Genomic DNA, 13,410 nt, shown 5'->3' on the forward strand with positions numbered 1-13,410 from the left:
GCTCCCTTTGTGCTGCTGGCTGCGTGGTGTCCTCTTCAGTTCAGCACGGAGTGTGCTGGCTGCAGACAGGAGGCTCTGCCGGCTCCCGCTGGCTCCGCCGGCTCCGCATGGAGAGGAGAGGGACCCGCCTGTCCCCAGAAGCCGCGCTGGATGGGTTTAGCTGTGAGCAGTCCATGGCTGGGTTTAGCTGCCTGCGGCTCTGGGACAGTCCCCCTCAGTGACCCAGGGTCCGTGCCGCAGCGATGGGAAAGGGGGAAAGGGGCAGTGGCCCCGGCCCAGCCTGGCGGGGCCGGGAGGCTCGGAGCCCCCCCACCTTCCAGCAGGCCACCTCCGACAAAAAGGGGCAGTCCCGCCTTTCTGTGCAGTTTAAATATGTAAATTGTGAGAAGCGTAATTGGTCTTAAAGACTGTCCATCAACTCACGGTCAACCCAATACATTCCAATGGGAAAACATATCCCACATTGCAGTAAGGAAAAAAGTACAACTGTGTAATTTAGCAGAGGAGGGAAGATGGTTAGAGTTAGTTTCTATTAGAAATCAGTCCAGCACATCAAGTCTTTGCATAAAAAAAGCTCCCATTCATGGTGGTTTGAAATTCTTCTACCTCTGTTATTAAATGAAGAAATCCTGGCTCCTCTCTGCCAGCTCAGGAACTGTCCCAGCACAGTGCAGCACATCTCAGAAAAATCCCAGTGGATACATGCCTAGCTTGCCCTTCCAGTGGTGCCTGAAATGTACTCCAGGTAACTCCTTGAAGTTTTGTACACATTAAGATTTTCATTGCAAGAAATATCATTATTGATAAAAAGAAACAAAAAATGCCCATCAAGTTAGAACAGCTCATTAAATATTTCAAGCATTTGTTTAAATAAAACATTTATCTGGGAACTGGGAAGACTTTCAACTTCAGTGACAGAGTATTTTAACACTGTCATCAGCCTGCCAAGTGGTTTTCTTTTTTCTTCTTTTTAAACACAGATCCATAATCAAGTGTAAGAATTTTTATGTATTTTTAATAATTTATTTTTTTGGGAGCACTTTTACCACTAATGTTTGATTAGACTATAGCAATATTAGCAGCTATTCAAGAGTGGTCTATTGGAAAGGGAGTAAGAGAACAGCTTGCTGTCAGATACTTCTGGAAAAGAGTGGTAGTCACTATGCCCCCATTGTAATACAATCATGCATGCCCTGCTGAACTTTTTTCCACAACAGAGTTACACAAATAGCATTTATTAATGATGAACAAACATTATTTAGCCCCTATACAGTACCTATGCCACCCTCTGGAGTTTGCACAACAGAGAGGTTTCCCAGGAATAGGTACCAGAGGCACAAGAGTAATGGGCACAGAAGCTGGGCATTGAACATGGGCACTTCTCTGCTGGAGCACTCACCTCAGTGATTTGCACAATTCATTCACTGCAACCTGTCCACTTCTCCCTCCTTCTGCAGGCACTAATTTCACCCTTCCCTGGCTTCAATCTTCCTCAAGCCAAGCCAGCATAACCCACTGCAGTATTGCCACCATTCTGCAGCTTAGAGCTAAAGCCATTCCCAACCTCAGAGCACAACACTCCCAGCTTCCCTCTCAGCTACGACCTAGCAGTATTCAGGAGGGCAAGGATCATCCCACAAAGGGAGACAGAGCTTTTCCACCACAGGCACTTTGGGCTTGGGGCCACTCAGAGAAAATATCTCCCCCTCCAATCCTCAATCAAGCAGATTCTGGAACAAGCCAGAGAAAGCACGGTCACTGTGTCTTCAAGGAGAGGCCAAGGCTCAGACAGCAGCTTTACTAGACCTTTGATGATACAAATGTGATTTTTAAATTAGAAATTTTTATTTTAATGAAAGAACTTTTGATTTGTTACATTATCAACTATTCCATCATTTGCAAGTTTTAGCCAGAGCTCTTGCAACTGTAAGAGGAAAAGTGAGGTGAGTGGATGAGCAGAGCCTTGCACCCAGGTATCACCCTCTGTCTTAAGGCAGGTGATGCTGAGGGGCAGCTCTTGAGCAGTGTTTTATAAGAACTCCCAGACTTGTGAAGTTCCCCCAGACCTCTAAGGGTGTGCACTGCACCCAGCTTTACCCCAGCCCTAACCAGGGCAGCAGGAAAAGGTCCAGCTCCTCAGATGACAAAGGGCTGGGTCACTTCAAATTCAGAGCTCCTGCAGGACAGGAAAGGGAGGAGGTTTGTGAACACCTCAGAGATGCAGGAGCTCTTCGCACATATGTAACCTGAAGCCTCATGCTGTACCATAATCCTGAGCAGTACCTGGGTTTGATATTTGTGCAGACAGGAGTCTCACTGCCTCATGAAAGCAAGAAATACCAAGTTACTGAAAAAAGCCACCATCTGTCTTCTATAAAACCAACAGACAGAGCTTTTGACACTGGTGAACTGTTCTAATATACTGTTTTATTGCCAAAAAAAGGCAAGATGCAACTGAGCCCATCACCATATCATGCTCAAATTAGAAAAAACCTACTGGATGTGTGTTGTGCATTAAATAAAAAGGCAGGTGACTAAAAACTTGTGAATCACCTCCTAACAGACTCACACCTGTACTTGCTGAATCAAGGTATGTTTAATACGATTGAATGATCTTCAAGTACATCAATCAGGACAAGAAACATAACTGATACACAGGCCACCATTCTTTTTCTGGTTTGGATTAAACTAACTTTTAAAGCCAAAGCTACAGAATTGACAGGAAAGGCAACAAACAGGTTCTTATCAAACAGCTCTGCTGTGAGAGTCACATCATGGGCTAGTACATTCTAAGGACAGGGATGGCACTGACAAGCATTCAAATCTGTAGTAAAGGGGGGGAAAAGCTATTCAGTACAAATATTTTGCTGTGTGGGGAAAGGAAGAAGGCAAATACCAATTACTTGTGTTTGGACAGTAGTTCTTTCCGTGAAGTTACTGAATTTGGTAAGATGTTCTTGTCCTGGACATCACAGCCACAGGTGTCAAGTGAACTGACCATAAAGAAATAGGTGACATTTTACTAGTTTGTTTACTAGTTTACTAGAATCCATACTGTGATATTTACAAGTGGAGAAGCTGGATGCTTTTAATAAAAATTTAAAAAAATTTAAAAAATCATTACCTGGATGTTGGCTTCAGTAAATTCCCAAACAAAAGCAAGCCAGCATCCCTGCAAGTCCAGAGCTGACAGTTTCACTGAGATTTAATAAAGCCATCACTAGGGATAGCCAGAACACATAATTTAGTGCACTGGCACTCCAGCTGAAGAAATAGTTCCCCATTCTTAATGGACAACACAATGGAATTTCAGCATTTACCAAGCATGCCAAGAACTTCTAATTACCTAATATGAACTTAGGCAAAGAGCCATTCTGTCTTAAGTTCTGAATTCAGTAAAACAGATCAGTGCATTGTTTCAAGCAAGTAGGCACCGAGTTTATAAAGGAAAAGCATAATCGTGGAGTTCAGCTCTGCATTGCAATACACACCACTTAACAAAATGGGCAAGTTAATCAAGGCAGTGACTTTTCTTTTTTAAAACTCCACAGTAATGACACAGAAGGTGAAACCAACATTAAATACAGGTGTCCAATTAAAACTCATTCTCACACACATGAATTCCTCTGCAGTTATGTAACTATGCCAGCACCAGGATATCTCTGCAGCAAAGCATGTTTTCAGTGATCCCAGCTCCTGCATACCTCAGACCCTGTGACTGTAGTGGTCAAACCCATTCAGACCAGCTGATGGTCACTTGACTCTCCGCACTATTTATACATTGCTCTATTAAGTGAAGCTTCTGATTGGGCTGAATAGATTTATGAAAATCCTGCCCAAGACATTTCTTAAATTGCTTTTCCAGAGAGCACTAGTACAAGCAAGCCTAGGGAGGTATAGAGTTGGCACAGCCTTCTAAAACAACTTCCTAAAGGCAAAACCACTCACATTCTCAAAGGCCAACTAACTAACTTGTTTTTAAAATTTGATTGCTGATAAATGCAAACACAGTTACCTTTAACCAGGACTTATTTTTGCATTGACCTCACAGACATGGTCTTTGAAGGATTTGATACAAACAGATAAGAAACTGGCTTAGCTGCAGAAATCCATAAAGGATGCTGTAAATACTAATTTGAGCACACAAAAAAATGACCAAGCCAAACTGTAGACTAATTCAACATACGTTTTACAGCCATAATAAAATAGGTTTCATAAGGAGTTAAGCAAACTGTTCAAAATGAAATTGATGGAATAATGAAGCCTGCAGCTTTGAAGAGTGGCACAAAACTTCCATGGAAGGGTATAAGCATGAGTTAAGGTCCCTAAGTTAGAGGCTTCTGTATGCTAGGAAGTAATGAACTAAGTTTCTCTAATGCCTGCATTAGGACCACACTGTTTTGCAAGTGAGTAACATTCAGTTGTCAGCTATTGTTAGTACATGCTCATACCCCAGTGTATTGTAACCATCCACTGGATGGTAACAGAATGTGAGAAACTGAATTAACTTATTCATCAAATCACAATTTTATGAGCAGTAAGGTAGAATTTTATATAAAGGCAGCAAACAGTGCCAGTGACGTTTCTGTTTAGGCACACAGTGTTAAACAAACACCTTGCCAGAGGATTCCAGCTCAGTTTTTTACAAGACATAGGGAAGGTAGCACTGTGCACACAAAATGTATTAGAGAAACACCCACAACCAGACCTGCTTGTGTGGACACAAACCAAATGTTTCTAAGCATGAGGAAGGGTTAGAGTGCAGGAGACTGCCAAAGCACAGAAGAGATGGAAAAAAAAAAAGTGAAAAAAACACTTTCCCCCCACAACCTGTGTGTTCTGGGTTCCCCTCAGCAGTCACAGCCCCTGTGCCTCTGCAATGGCTTTGCCAGACTCACTGTACACCAGCACTTTCAGGCACATCAGGGTATAGAACATGTGCAAAACAGACCCACCCAGCCATTCAAGAAGCAAATAGCTGGTGCTCACAGCACATCAATATTGCTGTAGTAGAGATGCTAAGGATTCAACAGCTGTCAAAGAATTATTTTATCAGTTTCTTAGCTAGCTTAATTCTTTTTCTAAACAGCATGCATGCACCTTGCAACAGCACACCCCCAGCATGCCAAATATCAACAATTTGACTATCAATGCAGCTGAAACATGAGCAGAAACTAAATAGGTAATCACAAAATATTGCATTTTAGTGCAGATATGATTCAGCTGAAGACTAAATACTAATAAATTCTGATGCTGGGTGAACTTACTCAAACAAGCCTCTCTCAATACCCCTACAGCACATAATCTTTGATGGCTGAGCTCTGAAAGCCCTGCTATGTCCTTACCATGCAATTCAATTCAAGCTACCATGCAGTTACAGCCTCTATAGTACCCAGTCTGTGTGGAAAACAGGGGCCCTCATCTTTAGTAACACTGTTATTTATTAATGCTGGATACTTACATGCAGAAAATATGACAGAAAGAAAATAAAGAAAAGATAAAAATAAAAAAAAAGAAGAAAATATCAGGGAAAGAAAAAGCATAAAATGGCAAGCACCTAGTAAACAAGTGAAAGCATACCAGGGATGAGACCAGTTTGATCCAGAAGTTGGGTAACAAGCCAAGTGCCAACAATTTCTAAGACTAACTGGCAGCATTAACAGTGTGATCCTTCTGTATCTTTCTCAAGGACCTACTTTAAAGATAATTACTCTCCTAAGTGCAGTTAGTACATACTTCACAGGAGAATAGCATCTGTGTAACTTGAACTTCACAAAATAAGGTACTTAATTAGCCAATTACAGAGCTGATGTTACAAAGCTACCTGGTCCTGTATCACACAAATATGCAACAAGAGGGTGGCAAATATAAATTCATTTACTGTCCTGTTGCCCACCATCTCCTACCTGCCTTCCTGTGAAGTGAACTCAACTGGGGGAAGTAAACACATCCTCCCCCCCTCTTCCAGCCAAGTGCAATATGAAGCTTAAAACATCTATGCTGAGAACTTAAAATATAAGTTCTAATAATATAACATCCCTTACAGTGCTATAGGGAAAGTAACTCTGGCCCCCAAGCAGGTCCAGGTAAGCTGGGGAAAGAAAATAAAATAGCTACCTAGATAGGTGTTTTAAACCAATTAGTTGTAAACCTGAAGGATTGGGAATCTGGGCTACAGGCATGGTTTGGGCGTTGTTGTGTCTTATGAATGAGAGGTACTCACTTTATCCCTCCAGTACATGCAGTTTAGATGTCAGCCACCTTCCTCCCCCTGGTAAATCCTAGAACCATCCCAACAAACAGAACAAGTCCACGCAGGGTGTCACACCTGTTATACAGCAGTAATCTTTACCCTGGAAACCCAAGGGTGCAAGTTACAAGTGTGTGAAAGACAATGCAGAATCTACAACTTCAACAAAAGCACAACACAGTCTTAAGGTGGACTTCAAAAAAATCGTCAGGGAGCATTAAAGCCCTCAGAAGCCTGCAAATCTGAACATAATGCCCAGATTACAATGCAGATGCAGTCAAGGTCTTCAGAAAATCTAAAATTAAACCAGAACTGGTGTTCTAGGCAAGTGTTCTGCAAATTAGAAGATGCAGCAACTTTCAATGACCAAAAATAAGGTTCGCAATTCTTCAAGTGTTAAGAAATCTTTGCAAGAGACATCTGAAAGCCAAGGGCACATTTTATCTTGCCTGAAGATTATCACATGACAACAGCATGCTACTGTGCCACAGAGACCTAACTGTGTGTGTTTATCCCACAGCTCACATGACTTTGCTTCCTTTAGACCATAAATGGTGAAGAGAGATACGTTTAGCAGAAGAGCAACAGGTAAAATGTGCTAAGAAGTTTCCTAAAATAGGCATCTATTCTACAGAACCCAGGGTAATATTTACTGGTGTTAAATCTGCATGAAGTAATAGACACCAGCCAGTCACACACAGGTTACAAACACCAATTCATGCAGCTCTAGATAGGCAATATTCTATATTTAACTTAGGAGAAAGCAGGAATAGTGATGTGTAAGGGACAGTGGCACCAATGCTTTTAAAGTTAGTAAGATTCTTATTCCAAACTGGTCTTCCCAGGAACACTGTGGAAGAAGTCACACAATTCCAGCTTTACAAGTTAACCAGCAGAGGAGTTTTAAAGTACACAGAACTGAAGGACCTTAGGGAAACAAGAAGACTGTTTTACTGAGACAACCATTTGAGTGAGGATCCCCTGCTCCTTCCACATAAATATACAGGCATACATGCACTTCACTGGAGTGATCAGGTAAACAGGGACAAACAAGTGCCTTGGCAGGGGAGATAGATGGCTGTCAGTACTGCTTTACCTTCTTTAAGCATTTCAGCAGAAAGACCTGTTTGGATCTAGGACTGTACTGCATGGGCCACTAGCTGAGCTGTGTAATAAGGCCATTAACATTTGAGTGACACGTGTAAGTCAAAGCCAGGCTGCCCTCTCATGCTTGACCTCTTAATTATCATACAGATAATTAAGAGGGAACCAAAACACGGGGCTGCATCCATCAGCACAAAAGCAGTTTGTACACAGCAAGTGCTAATCAATAAACTTCTAGAAAATGTCACAATAACTATGCTAAAAAGGCACAAAAGTCTGGGGTAAGTCTTAAATGGGATTTGGAAGAAAAACCACAAACCCATGACCTTAGTAGGTGAAAAAAATGCATGTGAACACATTACAATATGAAAATTTAACTTTGACTTTATCCCTCTTTTCAAAAGGGGAAATACAGAACCTGAAAGAGAAGACTGAACTTATAGAAATATTTTGTGCGAGTGTATAACTCCCACGAAACAGAATAGAGGAGGCACCAGCTGGAGAAGCATCTTCTCTCATGATAGATATGATCTCCAGGCTGTTTTACCCACTCAGAATCTTGCCAAGACTATCTTTCAGTTTTTCCATAACATGAACTGTTTTTAGACCATCTCCATGAAAAAAGGCAAAAATTAGCCCAGGACCATTGTGTAAGATGTGACTGGAAAGAACAGAAAAGTAACTCACTCAAGTATCCAATTAAATGGGATACCTCAAGAATCTCAGGAATACTCAAAAATTCAAAAGTATATCCAGGACAAACAGGAAGAAATATTGTCCTTCATTTAAGGTGACCTTAAAATGAAGAAGGCAAATTTATTCAGGGCAGGCAGTGACTATAGTGACAGGAATTCACAATGCTAAGAAAAATAATAAGGACAAGCATACCAGTGAGTTTGAGCAAAGCCTCTTGAAGGGAAATCCTGGATAGTATGGAATATCAGTAATATTTAATCTCATATGGATTGCTAATAGGTTCAGGCTATCACAAAACAGCAGACCACAGCAATTATAAGGGGATCTCAGTTTTGAGCTGTGTATTAAACAGGATCTGCTACCAAAGCTGTGAGATTAACACCCCACTACTACAGTGTGTCGTGGTGGACAGTGATTAAACTCATTCTGCAATTTGAGAAGATCTCTTGGAGAGTTATGAACACTGTGTTACAACAGCAGATTTAACTGGAGCTTCTCATGACATTCCTGATGTGGCCTGAGTAAGTGCTGCTTCAGGAGCGTGTGACTACAGGTTCCAAGTGAAGAGCTCCACTGAAAAGCCATTATTCCTGGTTCCCAACACATACTTAAAACACCAACTCAAAGCAGACTGTGATTACAGGCTGTATTATAGAAACCCAGGCTATACCTGCCCTATTCCATCCAGTTTGATTTACTGCAATGCCCACTCAGCTGTTGTTAAATTTTGCTACTTAATAGGACATCTATTCTAAATGCAAGTATTATCTATTCCTACTCTTAGAAACACCATTGCAGAGCAGGAGAAAGTCTTGGTTATTCCTCTGAGAAGTTTTAAGAGTTCTGTAGGATTGTTTGCTTTTTTTATTCCAAGTAATTTTAAGGTATTCCAGTACTGAATTAGCCACAGTACACTAGAATAAACATCAGAGCATTTTTGAATCAGGCCTACTCCAATTCAACAACTTCCTGCCCAAAAGGGCTTTTTCATAATCAGAGATGCAGCATGAAGAAATGACAGCAGAGTATACTCTAAAGGTAGGATTAAACACCAAACACCCAGACAGGACAGTGAGGATGATCAAGCAACCCAAAAACTTATGGTACATCAGAACACTACAAGCATTTCAAAAGGGCAAAACTCAAAGCCAGCTTAAGTATGAATCAGCAAGCAGAGGACACAGATCAACCATTTAATGTGTCTGCATCAGTATTGTGAATGAAGATTGCAGTTCAGAACAGAGATTTGTTTCACAAGTGAGGTGGTCTCCATCTCTCTACAGCTGCAAGACACACTGACGTGTGTCAGTACTTGTTCTGTTGGTCTAAAAAGAAAAATATCAGTAGCAATCTCTGCAATAAGCACAGAAGACAAGTGTCAGAGTTCTATATTCATGCACAGTAGTTTATCTAAATGCAAGGTTACCTGGACAAGGGAAGTAACTCACTGCAAAATACTGTACGACAGTCAGGAATGTGTCAGATCCATTGCTGCAATTAAATTTAATCTTTGAAACAGAGCCTTTAGAACTAGATTCCTATTACAGGTAAGATGACATTGAGAAAACTTAAATTTAAGAGAACTTAAATGTGTCCATATTAAATTCAGATTTCACACTGCATACTTTTATTCTTAATATCAGATGAAGGAAATACTGCCTTTTTAGCGTAACAGCTGTTAAAAAGTCTAAGTATTATCAAAACATAGTTCAAAAACACCAGGTAGACTTATACTGATAAATCATTTGTTAAAGTCTACTTGAGCCTGATAGCTTGTGAAACACAGCACTAACACAGGAACTACTATCAAAAAGCCAATCTCATTCATCCTCACTCTTTTCTTAAGATGAGTGGGGAAGCCCAAACAAAAACATGTGCATGAACACTTCTGATAGGCAGCAAGGATGACAGGCACTCTTGGCTCTCCATTGTGTATCTGCTAATAGCATGATCAACTTCAGAATAACTCTTACTTCTTTTTATCTCTCTGCCCATAAGAGATTCATAACTACTGCTGTGAACACGTGAAGTAATGCCAGAAACAATTCCTTTTCCCTGTCAAATGTTGTAAGGAAGGCTCAATAATAAACTACTTACTAATAAAGCAGAGTCACTCATGTACAAGCTTTAGAGTTACGGATAACACAGCTTTTCCACTCTAATTGTTTTCCACCTATACAGCACAGTAAGCTCTGTAAATAATGCACAGATTTACAGGTAAGAGACCTGAGAATTCTATGTTCCAACACAGGTTCAAAGCATTTTCCCATCATTTGGTAGCAGCACTTTCTTCTAAATGAAGTGTATGTTCCCATTTGGAGACTTGCTTCTCCATCCCACTGCAGCAGCCTTCTAAAGGCTCCCAGGGGAAACATCTCCCTTTTGTTGACAGAATGCCTCACACAGCATCACTGGATAGCTGGGAAATCCAATGCACTGCAAGAACACAAACATCAGCACAAGATGACAATTAGATGGCAGAGCTGCATGTATCAGGAAAGTAAAGGAAATACATTAAAACAGTAATTTTGGAGATAATGCCATTCAGAGCCTAGATCCTGATGCATATAATCACAAGAATTACATGTACCAAAAAAAAAGTCCATGGTATAAGGCAGGAAGACTCTGATAAAGTTGTTTTAAAAGTATGTCATTCTAAATACACAGAGATTCATAGTACAAGACAGACATTTTCAGTGAAAGTAATCCCTCTGACATCTCAAAAAAGAGGCTCTTAATAATTGATGCCTTCAAGAGAACTTAGCTGAAGCTATATATTAACCCCCAGGAGATGCAGTACAAGTGGTTTTTACCACATTCTGCCTTAAGAACTAGGAAATAACACTACAGGTTCTAATGGGTTTAACTGCTTTCAATACTAAAATGTGGTGAGGAACTAAATATGACCCAAAGTTTGTCAGAAGCTGCTTCTAACTACGTGTGCAGCTGACATACCACCAGTGATCAGTCATACACAGACATGCTATTGGAAATTCTCCTGAAGAATAACCAGGCACTTAACCTAAATGGCAAGAGTGCAAATTGTGAGGGAAGATGTAGATTGAAGCAAACCAGCCTTCTCATCCAGCACTGCCCAAGTTCTGACAGTGGCAGGACAGAGGAGTTCAAAGGTCACTTTCACAGTTGATGTGGGTTTCCTTTAAGATGCCTGGAAAATGAGTGTGCTAACCACATCCACATTCTGAAATACTTTTTTGAGAACTCCTAACGAAGCTTCAGCCAAAGGAACAGGAACTGACTCATTTGTACAGTACCCATGCACTGCACAGTCACACTCAGATGTGTGCCTGAGGTGCACGTGGGCAGGGATAAAGCAGGCAAAGTTCACATTGTATTTGAGGGACGCCAGTCTGGGATTCTGCCTTGACACACCATGCTCAGCACGAAGGTGTGTTCACACACATCTTTATCACGGCAGCCTGCCACCCACTGTCAGCCCCAGCTCTACTATTTCTGCTTCTGAACACAAATTTATGTACAGAACTGAAGACTGCAAGCTGAGCTCCAGCCCGTGAGCTGTCCGCAGTATTTTACTATTTGCAACTCAAACCAGCCATGAACAAAGAGATAAAGATAAATAAGCTGTCGTGGTATTACAGCCTGTGTGTAGAGTGAGGGAAAAAAGCCCGAAAGCTAGTGTACCTTTTAAAATGGACTTGGCTGTATGTACTGTGTGTGAATCAACTCAAAGCCCCAGCTATGTTTTACTGCAAGATAAAACAGTTCTGAAAGCAAAACTTGAAGGATCCAACAAATCATTCCAATATTTCCAATTCATCTGGAAGTCTTTGGTGCATGGGAAAATAGAATGCAGTGAGGGAAGCTCTGTACAGGGCATAGACACTACTAAGTATCACCTTGCAGCTGTTAGCTATGTATAGACTTGCAGAAAACAGGCATCCCATTTAAAACTCTGCTTTCTACAAAATAGGTGTGCCACTAGGCCATTGTTTAAACCCACTGAAACTGCACTGAATCATTTCCCTGAATAGCATCACAATGAAGTGGGTGTGTTGTTTTTAAATCAAGGTGTCTGCTAAGCAAGTTCTTTTAACAATTTTTGATTATCAGCACATCCCAGAACCATAAGATCCATCTCTGAAATTCCATAGAAATTGCACTTACAAGCCTAAGATGCCAAAGAAGCAACTCTGGACCAAATAAATCAGGGAAAGTAAAGGCTGAATTCCAGGAAGAAAACACCTTTGGTCTGACTACAGAACTATGCTGCTCAGGATATCCATCAGAACCTTCATTGCTCCTACCTAACTGGGCTCCTGAATGCAACCCTTCAAAAACAGGTTTACCTGACATCCCAGGAATAGTTTTCCCCATGGGTTTGGCTCTCCAGGCTATCACAAAGAAGCAATTTTATCTACAACATACAAGCGTTTTGTTTGGAGTTTCCCCCCCCTCCCCTAAATGAATATTTGACTAAGCTTCCTTGCCCATATCTAGGCACCTTTTAATTGATGTGTGCTTCTGTGGTATTGAATTGCATACTGCTCCTCCACCACAGCATTGCTTTTAACCTCAGCCAAGAAATAAGAAAGTTCCAGTAGGCAAATTTATCAGGCAGCAAAAGCATTTTGGAAGTGCTCAAACCAAACAAGTCAATCTCTGAAGTTACAAATTACTGTGGGGCATTCTGGCTACAATATGCAGCTCTTTGAGCAGAACATCCTGGGGAAAATACAGCACTCAGCTTGCTAATACAGCTTTTTCCCCCTTCCCTACCAGATCAGGTAACCAAGCAGATGAATCCTGTGCCTAACAGGAGAGCAAGGAATGCCATGGTACTTCATACCTAAGAGGCAATTAGAGATTTCTAATTCAAATATATTGCCACCTTCTGTACTCATTTTCTAGAGCATGATCCACATATGCTTTCAGGGGAAATTTCGTTATATAATAGTGCTACTAAAACACATCATTGCCAAGAAAGAGACACCTAGATAGGATAACAGTCATAAGAGCTTTCTTTTGTGGTATAAGAAACAAGTGGTACATGTCAGTTTTTTCCTTACATAAATGTTTCTCCTACCTTGCTGCTATTACTGACATACCTAGTGGAAGACATCACCTTTCACATTCAGGCAGGAGCCATTCCTCCCCATCACTCAGCCTACTGAAAACAGCTGAACAAAACCAGCAAGGCAGTTGCAACCTGGAGCATCACCCTGACATCAGCACACTTCCCCCAAGTTTGTATATGGATTTCAGAGTCTTGGAGGTTCATTCTTCCCACAGCCATAAGCCAGCTGGGAAGAAAGCACCTTGATTTTCTGAATATGACAGGAGATTTTTGCCTTCTCCAGCTGCTGTACTAAAGAAGGCTT

At 41.1% G+C, this 13,410-nt stretch overlaps 1 long non-coding RNA gene across 2 annotated transcripts in view; it reads right to left on the reverse strand.

The window, feature by feature from the left end:
• Positions 1-250: 250 nt before the first annotated feature.
• The window catches only part of LOC125318954, a 77,516-nt gene continuing 64,356 nt past the window's right edge, over positions 251-13,410 (reverse strand). For both annotated transcript variants that reach the window (XR_007200547.1, XR_007200546.1), the window contains exon 4: positions 251-10,486. This is a non-coding gene — a long non-coding RNA (uncharacterized LOC125318954). The remainder of the gene's footprint in view (positions 10,487-13,410) is intronic.

Source organism: Corvus hawaiiensis, chromosome 2 (assembly GCF_020740725.1).
Source record: "Corvus hawaiiensis isolate bCorHaw1 chromosome 2, bCorHaw1.pri.cur, whole genome shotgun sequence".
In the NCBI taxonomy this organism is placed as follows: Eukaryota; Metazoa; Chordata; class Aves; order Passeriformes; family Corvidae; genus Corvus; species Corvus hawaiiensis.